The sequence below is a fragment of the Bubalus kerabau genome, chromosome 2, assembly GCF_029407905.1.
Source record: "Bubalus kerabau isolate K-KA32 ecotype Philippines breed swamp buffalo chromosome 2, PCC_UOA_SB_1v2, whole genome shotgun sequence".
NCBI lineage: Eukaryota > Metazoa > Chordata > Mammalia > Artiodactyla > Bovidae > Bubalus > Bubalus kerabau.
The window spans coordinates 172,134,201-172,156,122 of record NC_073625.1 but is presented as its reverse complement, the minus strand read 5'-3'; the positions used below and the strand labels follow the sequence as shown (position 1 = coordinate 172,156,122).

Here is a 21,922-nt window from a genome sequence, read left to right as displayed (position 1 = left end):
CCCTCAAAATCTTTTTTGATGCATTACATCCTTCAAAGTGACCATTAAAGTTTTATGATTATTATTAACATTGTAACCTCATAGATTTAAGGTATTTGATGTGCTTTAACCCTGAGACCTTTTGACACAAGTCATTGGTTTTTTCATAGCTTCCTTATTTTCTGAAATGACAAACTCTCCAGACTCATCTTATACATTTTTTTTACCTTCAGACCTAAAATAGCCATTTCTGAAGCTTTCTCAACAATATGGAACTCATTAAGAGACTCCTCAGGTAATTCTGTTATGAAGCCAAGTTTGGAAACCACTGGATTGGAAATGATATTCATTCCAATTCCAAAATGCTATTTTTTTTCTCTTGCCAATTAAAATAGCAAAAATATAGTTGAAATTATTTTAAAATGTTTATAAGAAATACAAATATCTCCATGTCTGATATTCTCTTTCTTTGCTCACTGCACTTGAAATTGATGCAACTTTTAAAAATGCACTTTGACCACACCCTGAATATTTTCATACTCTTTGACCCAGAAATCCTGCTTTTAGAAATCAGGTTTAAGGAAATAAAAAAATGGAAACCACAGGGCCTGGGGAAAGGGGGCACCGAGCATAAGGCACAGCCTAGAGTTGGGGCAGGGACCCTACCAGGAAGCTATGGGGGAGGGGACACAAACCCCAGGCTGAGAAGACTCAGTGGGGCCACAGTGGACGTGATGGTGCCTCCCCTTCATCTTGCCCGAGCTTTGTCCATCGTGCTCACAAACAGTCCAGCTACAAGCGTGGGCTTAGGATCTTTCGAAACTTCTAGTCTCCTTGGTGGACCCTCAGGGATTTCATCACTGGGAGGACTGCAGTTCGGCTTTCACATTGAAGGACTTCACTGAATGGGGCCTGATGGCAGGGATGACTGTCCAGCCTTGCAGGCTAAAGAACTGGCTTCCCAGTAACCACGGAGGTCGATGAAAATTTGTCTAAAGTTTGCCCTTTCAATTATTTAGACTCAGAACAAGCGCCTTTGGGTTGTATTATTTATCCGTATGTGAAGCATCTTTTCTCAAACTGCTCCTCACATCTGGAAGGCATACCCCTGGCTTTCTCTCTCTGTCTTGTTAGGTGATGGAGCCTGAAGGGGAGGGAGCAGGTAAGCCCAGGTCAACTGCCAGCACCTGACTGGCCCCGTTGACCGTATCCCTTGACCTCTAGTCATGGGTTCTCACAGCCCCAGGTTTTCCCCCTCAATTGTGGGAAAGCAGTTAGGAGCCGCATTATAAGACTTGGAATGAGAGGCTGAGAATTTTGGACTTTCTTCTATAGAATTTAGGAAAACCTTTTGGGTAGCTGAGGAGGAAAGACGTTGGCATAAAGTAGAGTCAGGGGGAGGCCGGCCAGAGCTGGAGGCTAGGTGAGAAAGCAGCAGAAGGGGTAGCCTGGATCTCCTTCTGGAGAACAGGCAGCTGTTATTTTCCAAATTCGATTGCCTTTTCCTCCTTTGGACCATGTGTATTAGTCCCACTGCTGCTATAACAAATGACCACAAACTTAGTGGCTTATATCAACACAAAGTTTTTCGCTTACAGTTCTGGAATTCAGAAGCCTAAAATTCTGGAGTTGGCAGAACTTCGTTCCTTCTGGAAGCTTGTCTTTGCCTCTTCTAGCTTCTGGAGGAGCCATCTTGGTTTGGGCTACTTCCTGCACCTTCAAGTATGTGACTCCAACCTCTGCTTTCATCTTCATATCTCCTTTTTTTTTTTCCTTTTCTTTCTTTCTTTTTTAAGTTGATTTCTTTCTTTCTTAAGATTTTTTTAATGTGGACCATTTTAAAGTCTTTATTGGATTTGTTACAATATTGCCTCTGTTTTATGTTTCAGTTCTTTCTCTGAGAGGCATGTGGGCTCCCAACTCCCTAGCCAGGGATTGAACCCCCTGCATAGGAAGATGAGGTCTTAATCACTAGACTACAAGGTAAGTCCCTCAGATCTCCTTTTTCTGACTTTGACTCTCTTGCCTGTCTCTTCTTAGGACACTGTAATCCATTGGGCCCACCCATATAATCCGAGGCAGTCTCTCCATCACAAAATTTTAAACTTAATCACATCTGCAAAGTCCTTTTGGCATGTCACATCCCAGGTGGTTCTAGTGGCAAAGAATCCGCCTGCCAATGCAGGAGATGAAAGAGACACAAGTTCAACCTCTGGGTCAGGAAGATCCCCTGGAGTAGGAAATGGCAACCCATTCCAGTATTCTTGCCTGGAAAATTCCATGGACAGACGAGCCTGGCGAGCTTCAGTCCATGTGATTGCAAAGTCAGACATGACTGAGCACACACTCACACACACATAGAACACAGGTTCTGGGGACATCTTTGGGCCTGTATTGTGTCTACTACACCACTCATCCCAGGCTCCCTCATAGTTAGGTGGGGTTATGCGGTTAAATTGTGGCTACTGGGATGTGACCAGAGGGATGTGATTTCTACTCTTCCCTTCCAGGCCTGGCCCATAAAATCTCCCTTGTAGCCCTCTACACCATTTCTGTGCTGAGAACACAAAGGAAGGAAGGGCTAGAAGATGGAGGGACCTGGGGCCCAGGATAGCCAAGGAGAAAGCCATCCACCACCGAGGAACATCCACATTAGGCCTCGTTGAGGGAAAGATAAACCTCTGTGTTAAGCCACTGAGATGTGGGAGTTTGTTGTTAGCATTACTTACCCTAATACTTTTTCATACTGTTCATGGAGTTCTCAAGGCAAGAATACTGAAGTGGTTTGCCCTTCCCTTCTCCAGTGGACCATGTTTTGTCAGAACTCTCCACCATGACCCGTCTGTCTTGGGTGGCCCCACGTGGCATGGCTCATAGTTTCACTGAGTTAGACAAGGCTGTGGTCCATGTGATCAGATTGGTTAGTTTTCTGTGATTGTGGTTTTCATTCTGTCTGAGAAGGATAAGAGGCTCATGGAAGCTTTCTGATGGCAGAAACTGACTGCAGGGGAAACTGGATCTTGTTCTGATGGGAGGGGCCATGCTCAGTTCAGTTCAGGTCACTTCAGTCGCTCAGTCATGTCCAACTCTTTGCAACCCCATGAACCGCAGCACACCAGGCCTCCCTGTCCATCACCAACTCCAGGAGTTCACTCAAACTCATGTCCATCAAGTCAGTGATGCCTTCCAGCCATCTCATCCTCTGTCATTCCCTTCTCCTCCTGCTCCCAATCCCTCCCAGCATCAGTCTTTTCCAATGAGTCAACTCTTTGCATGAGGTGGCCAAAGGACTGGAGTTTCAGCTTTAGCATCATTCCTTCCAAAGAAATCCCAGGACTGATCTCCTTTAGAATGGACTGGTTGGATCTCTTTGCAGTCCAAGGGACTCTCAAGAGTCTTCTCCAACACCACAGTTCAAAAGCATCAATTCTTCGGCGCTTAGCTTTGTTTATACTCCAACTCTCACATCCATACATGACCACTGGAAAAACCATAGCCTTGACTAGATGGACCTTTGTTGGCAAAGTAATATCTCTGCTTTTTAATATGCTATCTAGGTTAGTCATAACTTTCCTTCCAAGGAGTAAGCATCTTTTAATTTCATGGCTGCAATCACCATATGCAGTGATTTTGGAGCCCCCAAAAATAAAGTCTGACACTGTTTCCACTGTTTCCCCATCTATTTGCCATGAAGTGATGGGACCAGATGCCATGATCTTAGTTTTCTGAATGTTGAGCTTTAAGTCATGCTCAGTAAATCTTTAATCCAATTTTCTGTGGATGGGCAGGGCTGTGTTCCCTCCCTGTTGTTTGACCTGAGGCCAAACTATGGTGGAGGTAATGAAGATAATGACTACCTCCTTCAAAAGGTCCCATGCACACACTGCCGCACTCAGTGCCCCTACCCTGCACCAGGCCAGCACCGACCCACACCTCAACCGGAGACTCCTGGACACTCACAGGCAAGTCTGGGTCAGTCTAGACAGCATATTACAAAGCAGAGATATTACTTTGCCAACAAAGGTCCATCTAGTCAAAGCTATGGTTTTTCCAGTGGTCATGTATGGATGTGCGAGTTGGACTATAAAGAAAGCTGAGTGCCGAAGAATTGATGTTTTTGAACTGTGGTGTTGGAGAAGACTCTTGAAAGTCCATTGGACTGCAAGGAGATCCAACCAGTCCATTCTGAAGGAGATCAGTCCTGAATATTCATTGGAGGGACTGATGCTGAAGCTGAAACTCCAATACTTTGGCCGCCTGATGTGAAGAACTGACTTATTTGAAAAGACCCTGAAGCTGGGAAAGATTGAAGGCGGGAGGAGAAGGGGACGACAAAGGATGAGATGGTTGGATGGCATCACCGATTCAATGGACATGAGTTTGAGTAAGCTCCGGGAGTTGGTGATGGATAGGGAAGCCTGGCATGTTGCAGTCCATGGGGTCACAGAGAGTCAGCCTGGCTGAGCGACTGAACTGAAGTAAACCCTAATACCTCAACTGACTTGGGAATAAGAAAGATGAATGGTTTAGAGTCTTAGGAGGCGAGGAGGCTGGGGCCCTTGGTCAAGATAAAACTCAGGGACTTCCCTGGCGATCCAATGGTTAAGACTTCACTGTAGAGGGCATGGGTGCAGCCCCTGGCTGGGAAACTAAGATCCCAAATGCCATGGGGTGTGGCCAAATAATAAAAACTGCTGCAAAAAAATCCATGATGAATAACGAATCAAAATTTAAAAAATTCAACTTGGGATGGAGCTTGAGACAACTTTGACTGAGGGTGGGCATCCTGTTCTATTCTAAAAATCTCAATCTGAGGATAAGAATACATCCATAAATACACATCCACTACTGTATATAAGATAGATAATCAACAAGGACCTACTGGATAGCACAGAGGACTCTATTCAATATCCTGTGATAACCCATACGAGAAAAGAGTCTAAAAAAGAATAAATATATGTACATATGTAACTGAATCATTTTGCTCTGCACCTGAAATTAACACAGAATTGTAAATCAACTATATTCAATAAAATTAAAATATTTTAAAGACAGAATACATTCATACCCAGAGTGAAAACTAAATAGGACAAAAGATCTGAAAGACATTCCATAAATGCTCCTTCTCCTTTCAATATTCATGTTGAGTTTTTACAGGAACCCATTTTTGGGAGAACTGAGCATATTTAGATACAGCAGATTCAGCTGTAGTCTTGCTTGGACTGGGCACCTGAGAAGCTTCATGGCAGTGGGTGGAGAGTTACAGGGATGGGATGCATGTCATAATAGCAAAAAGGGTCCAGGCTGGAAAGAAGGGGGTACTCAGGGAGGAGCAGACTGGCTGGTGGTCTAGGTTTCTGGATAACCCGGTTCCTTCCTTTTCTAGGCTCTATAATGTCTATTTTGAGCCCTGTTTAAGCTTTTAGTTAAGTTTTTGTCTTTTAGGTTCCAACAGCATGAAGGTAGACTCATAATGGCTCGAGGAGTTCAACCCATTCCAGTAGAGAGCGGCCGAGGTCCCTGCAGGTCCTTGGAATAGTCATCAAGGGACGTCTACACCTCTAGGGTAGGCTAGGCTCTACAGCCCCTGTCCAGCAGGAAGAAGTTTCAGAAGAGACCTTCGGCCCCTTATCCCTTAAGAATAAGGTGAAGAGTCTCTCGGAGGGGAATGAGACAGTGTGGGACCTGAGACCCTTTGCTGCAGTGTGCATTGTTTGCACCTGGACAAACCTCTCCTCCAGCAACAAAACACAGAGAAACTGTATGGGACTGAAAATAGCTGTGGGCATGTGCAGTTAGTTCACATTCTGGACAAAGGATACAAAGAGACCAAAAAAATCTGCAACTGCCATTTCTGAAGAGCCAGAAGCAAAAACGGTGTTGGAAGCAAAAACAGGGTGCTGAACATGCCCTGCACTCAACACCACCGACGCCCTGCACTCAACACCACCAAAGAGGTGGGCAAACCCCTCTAGCCCGACCCCTGAACACACGCCTATGCTCACCCCATATAAGGAATAAGCTTGCCCCTCTCAATGAGCCAGCCAGCAAGAGAACCTGTTATATGTTCTTGCTCCACCTTGCTGGAGCAGGGGCCCCAATAAAACCTTGCCTGGAAAAGAAAAGTTTCTGGATGAAAACAGTTTTGGTGGAGGTCTTAAGTAGCCTTTAGTTCCCTATAAACTAAAAAATATTAATAATAAAAGAAGTAATTTTAAAATTCAAAATTTAGAGTGTAAACGTGAAAATTCCTGATAGTAATGGCTAACAATTTATTGTTTAGATTTTCTGACTTTTTTCCTACTCATGTGCTAATATATACACACACACAAAGACAATTTCCTTACTGCATGGGCTTTGGTGCAGTTGGTATGGGATCTGCCTGCTGGTTCAGGGCTTGATCCCTGTGTCAGGAAGATCCCCTGAAGGAGGAAATGGTAACCCACTCCAGTATTCCTGCCTGGAAAACCCTATAGACAGAGGAGCCTGGAGGGTGGTCCATGGGGTTGCAAAGAGTCGGACACGACTGAGCGACTGAGCATGCACACACGAACACCATATCAGTGAACATCCCGTGAGCACTGGGAGCGCACTTCAAGCGATCTGTCCACTGGAGGACAAATGAGTCCCCTGGAGTGGAATTGCTATGTTGAAATGTCAGTTCAGTTCAGTTGTTCAGTCGTGTCTTTGAGACCCCATGGACTGTAGCACGCCAAGCCTCCCTGTCCATTATCAACTCCCAGAGTTTACTCAAACTCCTGTCCATTGAATTGGTGATGCCATCCAACCATCTCATCCTTTGTCGTCCCCTTCTCCCGCCTTCTATCTTTCCCAGCATCATGGTCTTTCCCAATGTGTCAGTTCTTTGCATCAGGCAGTCAAAGTATTGGAGTTTCAGCTTCAGCATCAGTCCTTCCAATGAATATTCAGGACTGATCTCCTTTAGGGTGGACTGGTTGGATCTCCTTGCAGTCCAAGGAACTTTCAAGAGTCTTCTCCAACACCACAGCTCAAAAGCATCAATTCTTTGGTGCTCGGCTTTCTTTGTAGTCCAAGTCGCACATCCATACATGATTACTGAAAAACCATAGCTTTGGCTAGGCAGACCTTTGTTGGCAAAGTAAAATTTCTGTTTTTTAATATGCTGTCTAGGTTGGTCATAACTTTTCCTCCAAGGAGCAAGCGTCTTTTAATTTCATGGCTGGAGTCACCATCTGCAGTGATTTTGGAGAGGCGCTTTATAATTTGCACAGGTATTTAAGTTTTTCTCTGGAAATATATCAATACCCCTTTTTTGAGGGCAGAGTTGTGGAGTCAAGGAGGTGGGATGTGGTGTGGAAGGAGAGTGGGTTCTTGTGTAGAGACTTGAGATGGAGGGATGGGCAGAGAAAGAATTAGGACTCGCTGACCGGCCAGCTGTGTGGAAGCCTGAAGACCAAGCCCTGAGAAGAAGTGTGCATGCTTGGTTTAATGCTCTATAGTCACTGAAACTGAACCCCCCCGAATAAGGGGCCCCCATTTTAATTTTGCACTGGGCTCCACTGGGGCTTCTCTGGTGGCTCAGATGGTAAAGAATCTGCCTGCAGGGTAGGAGACTGGGGTTTGATCCCTGGGTTGGGAAGATCCCCTGGAGAAGGGAGTGGCTATCTGTTCCAGTATGCTTGCCTGGGAAATCCCATGGACAGAGGAGCCTGGCAGGCTCCAGTCCACGGAGTCTCAAAGAGTTGGACATGACTGAGCAACTAACACACACGTTGGGCTCCATACATTATGTGTCTGGTCCTGATAGAGGGGAAAACAGGGGCAGGGCCAGTGAGTCACTTGTTCTCGTGGGGTTGGGGTTGCTGCATGGAAATCCCTGGCCCTGAGGTCAAAGTGAATAGGACTAGGGCCTGTCTGGGGATGACTGGACTCCTAAAGTGGGGGCTTGCAGTGGGCAGTGGGGACCCTAGGAGCAGCTGGACTGGGGCGGCTCTCAGAGTGTGTATTCATTGGCCCCCTTCAGTTCAGTTCAGTCACTCAGTCCTGTCCGACTCTTTTCGACCCCATGAATCACAGCACGCCAGGCCTCCCTGTCCATCACCAACTCCTGGAGTTCATCCAAACTCATATGCATCGAGTCGGTGATGCCATCCAGCCATCTCATCCTCTGTCGTCACCTTCTCCTCCTGCCCCCAATCCCTCCCAGCATCAGTCTTTTCCAATGAGTCAACTCTTCGCATGAGGTGGCCAAAGTATTGGAGTTTCAGCTTTAGCATCAGTCCTTCCAAAGAACACCCAGGACTGATCTCCTTTAGAATGGACTGGTTGGACCTCCTTGCAGTCCAAGGGACTCTCAAGAGTCTTCTCCAACACCACAGTTCAAAAGCATCAATTCTTCTGCGCTCAGCTTTCTTCACAGTCCAACTCTCACATCTGTACGTGACCACTGGAAAAACCATAGCCTTGACTAGAGGACCTTTGTTGGCCCCTTAGAGTGTCCTAAAACAGTGAGCCATCTTGGAAGCCCAGTGGTTCTAGAGTGTGGTTCCCAGACCAGCAGAGGCAGTATCCTTGGCGACTTGTTAAAAATACAAACTCTCAGGCCCCACCCTAGACTAACAGAACCAGAAATTCTGCTGGGGCCCAGCAATCTGTGCTCCCACCAGCCATCCCTGGTGTTCTGATGGGTGTGCAAGTATGAAAACCCCCATCTAGACCAATTCTGATCCTCAGGACGCCTCTCAGAGCCAGTTTCCAGAACAGCATAAACCTTTGGGCCTCTGAAGGGCTGAAGTGACCCCCAAGGAGAGAAGACGCAGGAGCCTGACTTTTTTCTCGCCCAGGCTGAGGTTTCTCCCTCTTACTTCAGCCTAAAGGAAAAGCTTTGCACCATTACAAGTCTCCTGGGGGTATTAACATGTTTTTTTCTCCATCTCCATCGTGAACATAATCTATTGGGCTAATAAAATGCTAGGCAGACTTCATTTCTGTGGTCCCCTGGTGGATCCAAAATATAATAAGTCCTCCTCGCATAGGGGGGTAGAGGAAAGCTACCCAGAGGTGAATATACTAAAAGACTTATTAATGATGGGAGTTCTGCTTTGGAGAAGCTAAAAAACACTGTGTTAGCTAAGAGCTTTATGATCATATTTTAGACTCCTGGAAGTTACACACATCGAAGGTAAATATCTTTGTCAGGAACAGGACCTCTTGGGATACACAGAATACGAGAATATTAGAATTGGAAAGGGCAGCTAGAGATGGTAATAAAGTTGTGTCTCATCTAGGAATAATATTGGAAAATGCTAACACAAATGGTTTAAACTCTCTGAAGAGTCAGGACGGACCATATAGGATGGAAATTACAGGGATGTGTTGGGCCTAGTGTTGAATCCAAGTGGTCTGCAGGGCCTCCTCCACACCCCCACGGGCAAGGGAGAGCTGAAGGCCTTTGAACTTGTAGTGGCTGAAACTCAGGCTGCATACATTTTGAATGTACGCAAGGGAAGTGCCCATCTTTCACTGTGCCTGAGTGAGGGGCACCACCGGCTGAGGGCAACCTGGGGTGCCCAGTATCCCCTACTCTGGGAACCAGAGCACCCAGGCCCCTTGCACAGGCCCGAGGCTGACCTGGGGGCACCATGTTTGGCTGGTGACTTCAGAACTGCAGGGAGAGATGGGAACTGGACTTCCTCACCACGCTGTCTTCCTTTCACTTAATCCTATGCACGCCTGTGAATCTGTCTGTCTGCTGGGCATTCCTTCCAAGAGTGTGAGCCAGTAGCAAAGAATCTACCTGCCAGTGCAGGGGACACAGGTTTGATCCCCGGTCCAGGAGGATCCTACATGCCACGGGGCAACTAAGCCGGTGAGCCGCAACTATTGAGCCTGTGCTCTAGAGCCCAGAAGCCACAACTATGGCACCCGTGTGCTGCCAGTTCTGAAGCCTGTGCGCCCGACAGCCTGTGCCCTGCAACAGGAGAAGCCGCCTCAATGAGAAGCCCACGCACTACAACAAAGACTAAGTAACCTCTGCTCTTTGTAACTAAAGAAAAGCCCTCTCAAAGCAATGAAGACCCAGCACAGCCAAAAATAAGTAGACAAATAACATTATGAAAAAATCAACAAACTATGCTTAAATAAAGTGTGGAGGGATAAAAAAATTCAGCCTCTAAGTGGGAGCCCAGGGGTCCTCTCTCTGCCCCACCTAGGATCCTGTCCTTTGCAGACAGCAGCGGTCCTGCAGGTCTCCCTTCTGGGGGCCCAGACCTTGACAATCTTCTGGTAGCACCTTCTTCTAAAAGGAATCTCTGGGTTTGCCTCTGGCCAGGTGCCGCAGCCACATGTGTGCCTCTTGATGATGTACAGAGGGCAGACTGGTGAGAGACTGACGCACAGAATTGTCCTTAGGCTGCAGGTGTGAAAAGAAGATGAGGTCAGAGCATCATAACGCAGGGAAAAGGCTCAGTGGAATAGAATTGACTTTCCAAGTCACTGACGCCAGCAGAAAATGTTACCTCCATTTCCCAACAGCGTGTTCTGGTCGGATGCCTTGTACTCCCTGGGGCTCCCTTTTCGCCATGGGGTCACTGAGGGCCATCTCTTGCTCCTCATCAACAACATATTTGCAGTGAGAGGGGACATGATGCCCTTGGATGGATTTGCTAATGAAAGCGTGTGATATTCTCTAAAGGTTATGGATACCTCGACCTTAAGGGCTTTAAAAGAAAGTCTTAATGAAGGAATAGTCTCCAGATGATCATTTCCTTTTTAATTTTCCTGGTAAGTGACCTTTTCTTTTAAGAATGGGCTTCTGATGTGAAGGGTTTCCTCACGCGGGCTGCTTTCTCTTTTCCTTCTGGGCTCCTTCTTTGTGACTTGATTACCATGTCCCCAGCCTCTACCATGGATGCGACAATTGGAGGTTACAGCTGGTGAGAGGAAAAAAGGCTCCAACAGATGAATTCTTTTTTTTTTTTTTCCCAACAGATGAATTCTTAAGAGACTGAGGTTCTGTATTTATCTCAGCCGCTTAAAAAAGATACAGAGAAGGGAAACACAGAGATGCTGTGACACGCGGGTAGAATTATGGCTGTGTGGGATGCTTTTCAAAGTCTTAGATGGCATCATTGGGTTTGTGAAAAAACTCTTTTTTTTTTCTCCTAGGTGGCTCCATAAATTCCGAGGTGGCAGCACAGGCTGGATTTCCACTTACGGCCTGAAGAAACTAGAACACAAATATTCTGTGCAGCATTTCTGCACTGAGCCTTTTGCTTTCCTCTGGCTTTGAAATTTGCATTCCTTTTATTTTCGTATTTTAAAAATTAATATATTTATTTTTGGTTGCACTGGGTCATCATTGCTGCGCAGTCTTTCTCCAGCTGTGTGCACAGGCTTCTCTCCGCGGTAGCTTCTCTTATTGTGGAGCACAGATTCTAGGTGTATCAGCTTCAGTTGTTGTGGACTACAGGCTTAAGTTGCTCCTTGGCATGTGAGATCCTCCTGGACCAGGGATCGAACCTGTGTCCTTCCCCTGAACTGGCAGGCAAATTCTTATCCACTGTACCACCAGGGAATTCCTTCATTTCTTTTAATACGATGTGCTGGTTCAAAAAACACAAGTGTGTTTTGTCCGTGTTACTTAATTCCAAAAATGTTTGCATTTTTAAAGTTCTTCTTTTCACAAATTCAGTGAAACAAGCTGGTGTGAGTAGCTCCAAGTTTTAGGTGGGAAGCCGAGGCACATTTGAAGTCTGGCATCTTGTATGAGCATAGTGTTCTCACATTCCTGATTCAAAATGAACAGCTCAGTTTTTTTTTTAATTTTAATTTTTTATTGAAATAACATTTGTGTATAATGTTATATAAGTTTCATGTGTATAACTTTATATTTCTATTTCAGTATACCCTACAGCATACTCACTGCCAGGAATGTAGCTTCCATCCACGATTATACAGTCAATCCCCTTTATCCATCTTACTCTCCTCCCACTATTCCCTCCTCTCTGGAAACCACTGCTCTATTCTCTGTATCTACATATTTGTTTTTGTTTGGTTTGATTTCTTCACTTATTTTGTTTGTTTTTAAGAGCCCACGTATGAGTGAAATCGTACAATATTTGTCTTTCTCCTTCTGACTTATTTCACTTAGCATAGCACTTTCAAAGTCCATCCATATTGTTGCAGATGGTAAGGTTTCATGTTTTTTTATGGCCAAATAGTATTCCATTGTATATATGCACCACATCTTCTTTCTCCATTCATCTGTTAATGGGCACTTAGGTTGTTTCCACATCTTGGCTATTGTTAATAATGCTATGATGAACGTTGGAGTGCGTATATAATTTTTTAAAAAAATTTTTGGCTGCATTGGGTCTTTATTGATGTGTGATGGCTTTCTCTGATTGTGTCATCTGGGGACTCCTCTTCACTGTGGTGCTCAGGCTTCTCTTGTGATGGCTTCTCTCATTATAGAGGACGGGCTCTAGGTGAGCAGGTTTCAGTAGCTGCAGCTTGAGAGCTCTAGAATGCAGGCTCAGTAGCTGGGGCTCACAGGCCTAGCTGCACCAAGCCATGTGGAATCTTCCTGGACCAGGGATTGAACTCATGTCTCCTGAACTGGCAGGCAGATTCTTAACCACTGCGCCACCAGGGAAGTCCTATCATTTTGGATTAGTGCTTTGGTGTTCTTCGGATAAATACCCAAAGTGGAATAGCTGGATCATATGGTAATTCTATTTTTTAAGTTTTTGAGGAACCACTATACTGTTCTCTGTAGTGCTGCACCAATTTGCATTCCTACCAACAGTGTAGGGAGGGTTCCCTTTTCTCTACAACTTTGTCAAATAAACCAAGGTTTTTAGCTGAAGGCAGCAGAAACCAACTAGTGCTGACTGGGGAGAAAAAGAGTTACTGGGAAGCTCCTAGAATCACCAGGAAGGCAATGAGCCAGACTCAGAGAATGGGTGGGCAAGGAGGTGCTAAGGGCGCAGTCCTCTTGTCAGGCTGGATTGTCCTCTGTTCTGTGTCTGCAAGGCTATTTAGTGGAGCTGAGGTCACAGTGCTGGGCCCTCCATGCAGAGCCAGCGAGCAAGAACTTCAGCCCCCTTCTGGCTTCTCAATGGAATGGACTTATGTTGGGGAAGTTTCCAAATATGGGAAATAGATCTGGTTGCTGGCAAAGTGCCTCTTCATATCTTTTGCCCATTTCTTTAACGAGTTGATAATTCACCAAAAAATATCTTATTGAAAAGTCCTTCTTCAACATCTGTCTTTGGGAAATTTCTGGGAAACAATAAAAAGTTTAAGAAGCCGAGAGCAAGCTTATCTCTAAACCACACATTTATAATTAAATATATTTATTTCTCAGATTAAATTATTCATGGTTAGCAGTTATTATAGCTGGTTATTTGGGAATGTTTGGTGTGTAGCATTGATAAGAAACCCTGGGATGTCCTGATCTCTTGTTTTTCTAGCTATTGGGCAAAGTCTCAGAGAAGAACAAAAGAATAATTAAACAATTAGAAGACAAAAAATAATCTCATTTGCTGTGGTTTTGATTTTTAGAAAAGATAATGTTCTCAAGCCATAAACTCAGAAAGCTAAGAAAGAGTTTATTTGGAGCCTCTTCTTTGAATCTCTTAGTTTTTCTGTGATTGTAATAAAACACTTAACCTGGAGTGAATTGATCTGCCGGAATTTCATACCACTTGTTTTCAACCACACAGTCCATTCTTCCTACCATTTCTACACATATTGAACATTCAGTACAACCTATCCTTAAGGAGACGTAGAAACACCAAATTTCGAAGTGTTTACCAATTAGGTGAAGTGCGTCCGTCTCCCGAGTGAACACTGTGTTTAGCTACTACAGTTCTTGAAGGAGCAAGACTGCTGAACCTCTCAGCCTACAGAGAAGTCAGGCAAGGACCTCACCTTGTGTGTGTGTGATTTCTGGCTTGAGAATCTGATCAATGTATTTCAGGCTTTTCTAAGGGTTACAACTTGGGATTTCCCTGCTTCCTGGTCCCACTTTCTCCCTCCCCCATTCCCTCCTCAGACTCTGAACACACCAGACAGCCACGGAGCAGTGACCTCTGTCAGCGTCTTGTGAGAAAAGGAAAGGAGTTTTCCAGTCCTTAGTTTCAAAAGAGCTGTCCAGCCCCAGCCCAACGCAAACAAAGGAAAGCTCGAAAAGCTCCCAGATCAAGAAACAAAATCCAAAGGTCCCCTAGGGGGCCTTTAGGCATCTTGATGGAGTGGCGTTTTACTAGATTTAGACCAATTCTAGGGTCCAATCTCAAGTAAGAGTTTTCATTTATTTCCATGATAGACTTTCTCATGGATATCATGTACACTTGTATCCAGGGACCCTGGGACCAATGCTGGGTGAAGAATTGATATGTATGCTCTCAAAGTCTGTGAGTTTTCAGGAACTTCCCTGGTGGTCCAGTGGTTTTGGACTCTGTACTTTTTTTTTTTTTTGCAGAGGATACAAGTTCAATCCCTGGTTGGGGAACTGAGATCTTGCATGCTGTGTAGCATGGCCAAAAAATTGAGGGAAAAAAAAGACTGTGAGTTTGCAGAACTGGTGTGTTGAAAGCGTAGGAGTCATGAGGACTCATAAGAAACCACTTGTTCTCTTATCTTGTCCCCTCCAAGCCTCTCACTTCTCCCCATAGGAGGAGAGAGAGAAATATTTCCTCATCTCTCTCATAAATCTTTTCATCTCTCAGCTTCACCCTTTTAGTACCCTCCAGGTGGCACTGAGCTAAGGATTGCAAATTTTGAGCCCCTCTTTGGCAAGACTTGTACAGGGGGAGGGGGTCGCTGAGTACCAACTTGTGAAATCCAGGCAGTATTTGATGCCTATTGATTTGTTCTTTTTAAAAATTTTATAAATTTCGGTTTTATTTGACATTTAAAAGAGCTATGTTGGGACGTCCCTGGTGGTTCAGTGATTAGACTCTGTGCTTTCACTGCAGGGGTTCAGGGTTTGAACTCTGGTCAGGGAACTAGGATCCCATATACTGTGCAGCCAAAATTTTTTTTAATAAATAAAAGAGCTATATTTACAAATACTACAGTAATAAATAAGCCTTCCAGTTGCAGATGTGTCTGATGGTGTGAGTAAAGTCGGATATTGTAAAGAACAATATTGCATACCAACCTGGCAAGTTAGGTCCATGAATCAAGGTGAATTGGATGTGGTGAAACAGGAGATGGCAAGCATGAACACCGACATTTTAGGAATCAGTGAACTAAAATGGACCAGAGCGGACGAACTGAATTCAGATGACTGTTCTATCTACTACTGTGGGCAAGAATCCCTTAGAAGAAATGATGTAGCCCGCATGGTCAACAAAAGAGTCCAAAATGTGGTCTTCGGATATGTTTATATGATGGACCATATCAGCATAGGGTTGCTCAGTCGTGTCAGACTCTTTGCAACTGCAAGGACTGTAGCCCACCAGGCACCTCTATCTAAGGAATTCTCCAGGCAAGAATACTGGAGTGGGTTGCCATTTCCTTCTCCAGGGGATCTTCCCAACCCAGGGACTGAATCCAGGGCTCCCGCATTGCAGGCAGACTCTTTACTGACTGAGTCTCCAAAATGCAGTACTTGGATGCAATCTCAAAAACAACAAAATGATCTTGATTCGCTTCCAAGGCAAACCTTTCACATCACAGTAATCCAAGTCTATGCCCCAACCACTAATGCTGAAGAAGCTGAAGCTGAATTTTTCTATGAAGACCTACAAGACCTCTAGAACCAACACTGAAAAAAGATGTCCTTTTCATCATGGGGGACTTAGGAATGCAAAAATAGGAAGTCAAGAGATACCTGGAGTAACAGGCAAGTTTGGCCTTGGAGTACAAAGTGAAGCAGGGCAAAGGCTAACAGTTTGTCCAAGAGAACGCACAGGTCATAGCAAATACCCTCTTCCAAATAACATAAAAGACGACTCTATACATTGACATCACCAATGGTCGATACCAAAATCAAATTGATTATATTCTTTGCAGCCAAATATGGAGAAGCTCTATACAGTCAACAAAAACAAGACTGGAAGCTGATGCGGCTCAGATCATGAACTCTTGATTGCCAAATTCAGACTTAAATTGAAGAAAGTAGGGAAAACCACCAGACCTAAATCAAATCCCTTACAGTGTAAGTGACAGATAGATTATTCAAGGGATTAGATCTGATAGAGTGCCTGAAGAACTATGGATGGGGGTTCGTAACATTTTACAGGAGGCAGTAGTCAAGACCATCCCCAAGAAAAAGAAATGCAAAAAGGCAAAATGGTTGCTGAGGAGGCCTTACAAATAGCTGAGAAAAGAAGAGAAATGAAAGGCAAAGGAGAAAAGGAAAGATAACCCATCTGAATGCAGAGTTCCAAAGAATAGCAAGGAGAGATAAGAAAGCCTTCCTAAGTGAATAATGTAAAGAAATAGAGGAAAACAATAGAAAGAGAAAGACTAGAGATCTCTTGAAGAAAATCAGAGATACCAAGGGAACATTTCATGCAAAATGGGCACAATAAAGGACAGAAACAGTGTGGACCTAACACAAGAAGAAGATAGTAAGAAGAGGTGGCAAGAATACACAGAAGAACTGTATAATAAAGCTCTTAATGACTCAGATAACCACTGTGGTTGGTCACTTACCTCAAGCCAGACATGCTAGAGTGCAAAGTCAAGTGGGCCTTAGGAAGCGTCACTATGAACAAAGCTAGTGGAGGTGATGGAATTCCAGTGGAGCTATTTCAAACACTGAAAGATGATGCTGTGAAAGTGCTGCACTCAATATGCCAGCAAATTTGGAAAACTCAGCAGTGGCCATAGGACTGGAAAAGGCCAGTTTTCATTCCAATCCCAAAGAAAGGCAATGCCAAAAAATGTTCAAACTACTGCATAATTTCACTCCTTTCACATGCTAGCAAGGTAATGCTCAAAATTCTTCAAGCTAGGCTTTAATAATATGTGAACTGAGAACTTCCAGATGTACAGCTGGATTTAGAAAAGGCAGAGGAATCAGAGGTCAAATTGCCATCTGTTGGGTCATAGAAAAAGCTAGAGAATTTCAGAAAAACATCTACTTCTGCTTCATTGATTATGCTAAAGCCTTTGACTGTGTGGATCACACCAAACTGTGGAAAATTCTTCAAGAGATGGGAATACCAGACCACCTTACCTCTCTCATGAAAAACTTGTATGCAGGTCAAAAAGCAATAGTTAAAACCAGACATGGAACAATGGACTGGTTCAAAATTGGGAAAGGAATATGTCAAGGCTGTATATTGTCACTCACCCTGCTTATTTAACTTATATGCAGAGTCAGATCAGATCAGGTCAGATCAGTCGCTCAGTCGTGTCCGACTCTTTGCAACCCCATGAATCACAGCACACCAGGCCTCCCTGTCCATCACCAACTCCCGGAGTTCACTCAAACTAATGTCCATCAAGTCAGTGATGCCATCCAGCCATCTCATCCTCTGTCGTCCCCTTCTCCTCTTGCCTCCAATCCCTCCCAGCATCAGAGTCTTTTCCAATGAGTCAACTCTTCGCATGAGGTGGCCAAAGGACTGGAGTTTCAGCTTTAGCATCATTCCTTCCAAAGAAATCCCAGGGCTGATCTCCTTCAGAATGGACTGGTTGGATCTCCTTGCAGTCCAAGGGACTCTCAAGAGTCTTCTCCAACACCACAGTTCAAAAGCATCAATTCTTCGGCACTCAGCCTTCTTCACAGTCCAACTCTCACATCCATACATGACCACAGGAAAAACATAGCCTTGACTAGATGAACCTTTGTTGGCAAAGTAATGTCTCTGCTTTCGAATATGCTATCTAGGTTGGTCATAACTTTCCTTCCAAGGAGTAAGTGTCTTTTAATTTCATGGCTGCAGTCACCATCTGTAGTGATTTTAGAGCCCAGAAAAATAAAGTCTGACACTGTTTCCACTGTTTCCCCATCTATTTGCCATGAAGTGATGGGACTGGATGCCATGATCTTAGTTTTCTGAATAGCTTTAAGCCAACCTTTTCACTCTCCACTTTCACTTTCATCAAGAGGCTTTTTAGTTCCTCTTCACTTTCTGCCATAAGGGTGGTGTCATCTGCATATCTGAGGTTATTGATATTTCTCCCGGCAATCTTGATTGCAGCTTGTGTTTCTTCCAGTCCATCGTTTCTCATGATGTACTCTGCATAGAAGTTAAATAAACAGGGTGACAATATACAGCCTTGACGTACTCCTTTTCCTATTTGGAACCAGTCTGTTGTTCCATGTCCAGTTCTAACTGTTGCTTCCTGACCTGCATACAAATTTCTCAAGAGGCAGTTCAGGTGGTCTGGTATTCCCATCTCTTTCAGAATTTCCCACAGTTTATTGTGATCCACACAGTCAAAGGCTTTGGCATAGTCAATATGCAGAGTACATCATGCGAAATGCCAGGCTGGATGAATCATAAGCTGGAATCAAGATTTCCAGGAGAAAGATTATATACCTCAGATATGCAGATAATACCACCCTAATGGCAGAAAGTGAAGACGAACTAAAGAGCCTCTTGATGAAGGTGAAAGAGGAGAGTGAAAAAGTTGGCTTAAAACTCCACATTCAAAAAACTAAGATCATGGCTTCGGGTCCTATCACTTCACGGCAAATAGATGGGGGGAAATGGCAACAGTGACAGATTTTATTTTCTTGGGCTCAAAAATCATTTCGGATGGTGACTGAAGCCATGAAATTAAAATATGATTGCTCCTTGGAAGAAAAGATACGACAAACCTAAACAACATATTAAAAAGCAAAGATTTCACTTTGCCAACAAAGGTCTGTCTAGTCAAAGCTATGGTTTTTTCCAGTAGTCATATATGGATGTGAGAGGTGGACCATTAGGAAGGCTGAGTGCTGAAGAATTCATGCTTTCAGACTGTGGTTGGAGAAGACTCTTGAGAGTCCCTTGGACAGCAAGGAGATCAAACCAGTCAATCCTAAAGAAAATCAACCCTAAATTTTCACTGGAAGGACTGATGCTGAAGCTGAAACTCCAATATTTTGGCCACCTGATGGGAAGAGCTGACTCATTGGAGAAAGATTGGGAAAGATTGAAGGCAAAAGGAGGAGGAGGCAGCAGAAGATGCAATGTTTAGGTAGCATTACCGACTCAATGGACAAGAGTTTCTGCAAACTCAGGGAGATAGTGGACAGGAAAGCCTGGTGTGCTGCAGTTCATGGGGTTGCAAAGAGTAGGACACAACTTAGTGACTGAAGAGCAACAAATAAGCCTTTGGTATCTTAATGTGTACTATGTTCTTAATGTGAACCATTAATTTGTTCTTGATCATATGGAACTTTGGGCAAAACTGAGACCAAGAGAAGCCCAGCTTAACATTTTGTCATGCGTGTGTATTGCTTTTGCATCTTCATTATCATCTCCCAGCTTGTTATATAGCCTATTTATGTATCTTTACTTTTGAAGGATACAAAAAGCAAGCAATATGGCATAAAAAGAAGTAGGTAGAATTTAGGAGGGAGTGATGGAAAGAAGAAAAACAAATATGAATATATAAAAAAGGAGTGAGGCTAAACACCAACACAGTTCCCATCAGTGGACCAAAATCTGGCTCTGAGCTTTCCAGTTAAATGAGGAGAAGCAGCTGGTCTTCAAATGTGAGACAGAAGGAATTTCTTTTGGGTCCAGGTGATCAGTAGATTGTGATGATGAAAGTACTTTTAATCTATTTAAATTGGATTTATTTTAAAAACCTGGACAATTGTAGTGTTGTTAATGTCCCCTCTGACCCAATCTTCCTCCTAAAAGACTCTAACATCAAACTAATTAACATAAAAATTCCCCCAAAGAACCAAGTCTGAGGAAAAGACACAAAACTATTTCCATCTTTAGTGTAAAGTTGGTGAAATATTCTACCCATGAATATTTCTGCAGAGGTAATTTTAAGAGGGAAGCAAGAGTGGATGGTGGTTTTTTTGGATGGTGCAACATCCATTATATAATTGCACCTAAACCAACAGCCAAGAGGTGAGCGAAGGCCCCAGGTAGGACAAATGGAATTCCCTCCCTGGAATGTGAATCACTTTTTTATTTGACCTAGAGACAGAAAATGCTTGGGGCCATTCACTCCAGTGGGGGTGTGCTTGGGTGGGGCTGGAACACAGTTTTTTGGGCACCCTGTCCCAGACCAGACTGGCTCTGTCCTTTGGGGGTCTGGGACTTCCTTCTGCCTTCCTCTCTCCTGTGACACTGTCTTCCCCCCTCCCCCAAACCACCCCTATAGCTTTCTGATAAAATCTCCTTTCATTGCTGATAGCAGACTCCATTCCTGTTTCTTGCATCCCATGTATTGTGACACGGTTCTCACTGTGGCTTCAGAGTGTGATGGAGTCAGTGGGATGATCTGAGGTGGCACACAAACAACATTTACATTTTTCAGTTATGTAATTATTTTAATGTATATTGGGGAAAACTATATATAAACAGCACATCAAGCCCACAGTGTCATGAGTATTATTGCTTAGAATGAGGATACATTTATTTAAGTCAGAAAGTGAGTCATTTTTTAAAAGAAAGCGCGAAGTGATAGTACAGGTGTCTGTGGCTTTGGGAAAAGAAATCTCATGGGTGGGGGAGTGGTTTGTCTTGTTTTTGCTGATAAGAGTTGGAGAGTTCCCTCTGTGCCATCAGGGAGGCAGGCTGTAGAGGGGAGAGGCTGGATGTGGTCAACAATGGAAAGAAGCTTTCAGGGAGACAACGCCAGGACCCTACAGGAGAGGTGGGGCTGAACCCCTCTGAGACCCCCCACATGATCCACCATCTTCCTCTTCTTGGTGGGCAGGTAGAGAGGTCAGCTGACGCGGATGGGAGAAAGGGCGCTTCTGGAGCCCTCCCCAGGCTTCTTGTCTCTTTCTCCTTCTCCCCGCCCCCCTTCCCTTCCTGTCTCATTCAGGGTCCCCTGACCCCCACCCCAGCTCAGGCCTGTCTGGCTTTGCTGGCCAAACAGCTCAGGGCAGCGGCTGTGGCAGGTCTGGGGCTCCTCAGGCCACCTTGCCCCCAAGAAGAGGATGGATAGGGAGGATCACCCCAATTCCGCAGCCTCTCAGCTCAGCCTCAGGTCATTGAGAGGGGATCCGTTTGATGATTGCTGATGTTTCTCCCATTTGCCAACCCCTGAGCTCAGGCTCCACGGATACAGCAGGGATTCGGCCAGCGTCTGCAGACTGGCCCCTTTCTGCCCCTCACTGCCCACCCTCCCACACTAAGCTTGAGGATTCAGGAGCTTTGCCAAGTCACGGAAGGGGAGGAAAGGAGAGGGGAGGGGAGGGGAGAGGAGAGTGAGTTTGCTGCAGCCTGCAGCTGGAACTCTGCTCCACCCGCACCTACACCTGCACCCAGCTGGCCGCTCGCCTTCCAGGGCAGCGTGGATGCAAACCCTGCAGCGCTGGCATGGGCATTATTCTCTGTCTGGGTCAGCCAGTAAGTCACAGTGGCTCTATCTTAATTTCATCTTTAAGGACATGGTGAATCACTTTACCTCTGGTTCCTTAGCTGTAAAATTAGTGGGCTGTGCTATCTGAGCTCTGTCCCAGTTATTTACGGCTGCTGACAAACCACACCACACCTTAGTGGCCTCCAAGAACCGTTTCCAGTGCTGTGGGCTGACCGAGCTTGGGTTGCTGGTCTGGCACATGCGCACCACTCACCCGGGGCATCAGTCAGGGGCTGGGCTCAACCGGGACACCTGTGACGCTGGCCTGTCTCTCCACGTGAGCTTTCATCCTGGAGTTCTTCTTGCCATGTAGGTCATAGGATTTCAGGGAGGAGGAGGCTGGAAACTGCATGACCTCTTAAGGCCTAGGCTCAAAGTGGCACAAGCTGCATTCTCTTGCTCAAAGCAACAGAGAAGGTCAGCCCAGACACAGAGTGGGGAGATGGAGGCC

At 44.9% G+C, this 21,922-nt stretch overlaps 1 long non-coding RNA gene across 1 annotated transcript; it reads left to right on the top strand.

Moving 5' to 3' along the window:
• Positions 1-1,304: 1,304 nt before the first annotated feature.
• LOC129644990 (uncharacterized) lies at positions 1,305-11,253 on the top strand. Its single transcript, XR_008711106.1, has 6 exons — positions 1,305-1,701; positions 1,869-1,962; positions 5,425-5,936; positions 7,132-7,232; positions 10,655-10,743; positions 11,128-11,253. It is a non-coding gene; the product is annotated as an uncharacterized LOC129644990 (long non-coding RNA).
• Positions 11,254-21,922: the final 10,669 nt, after the last annotated feature.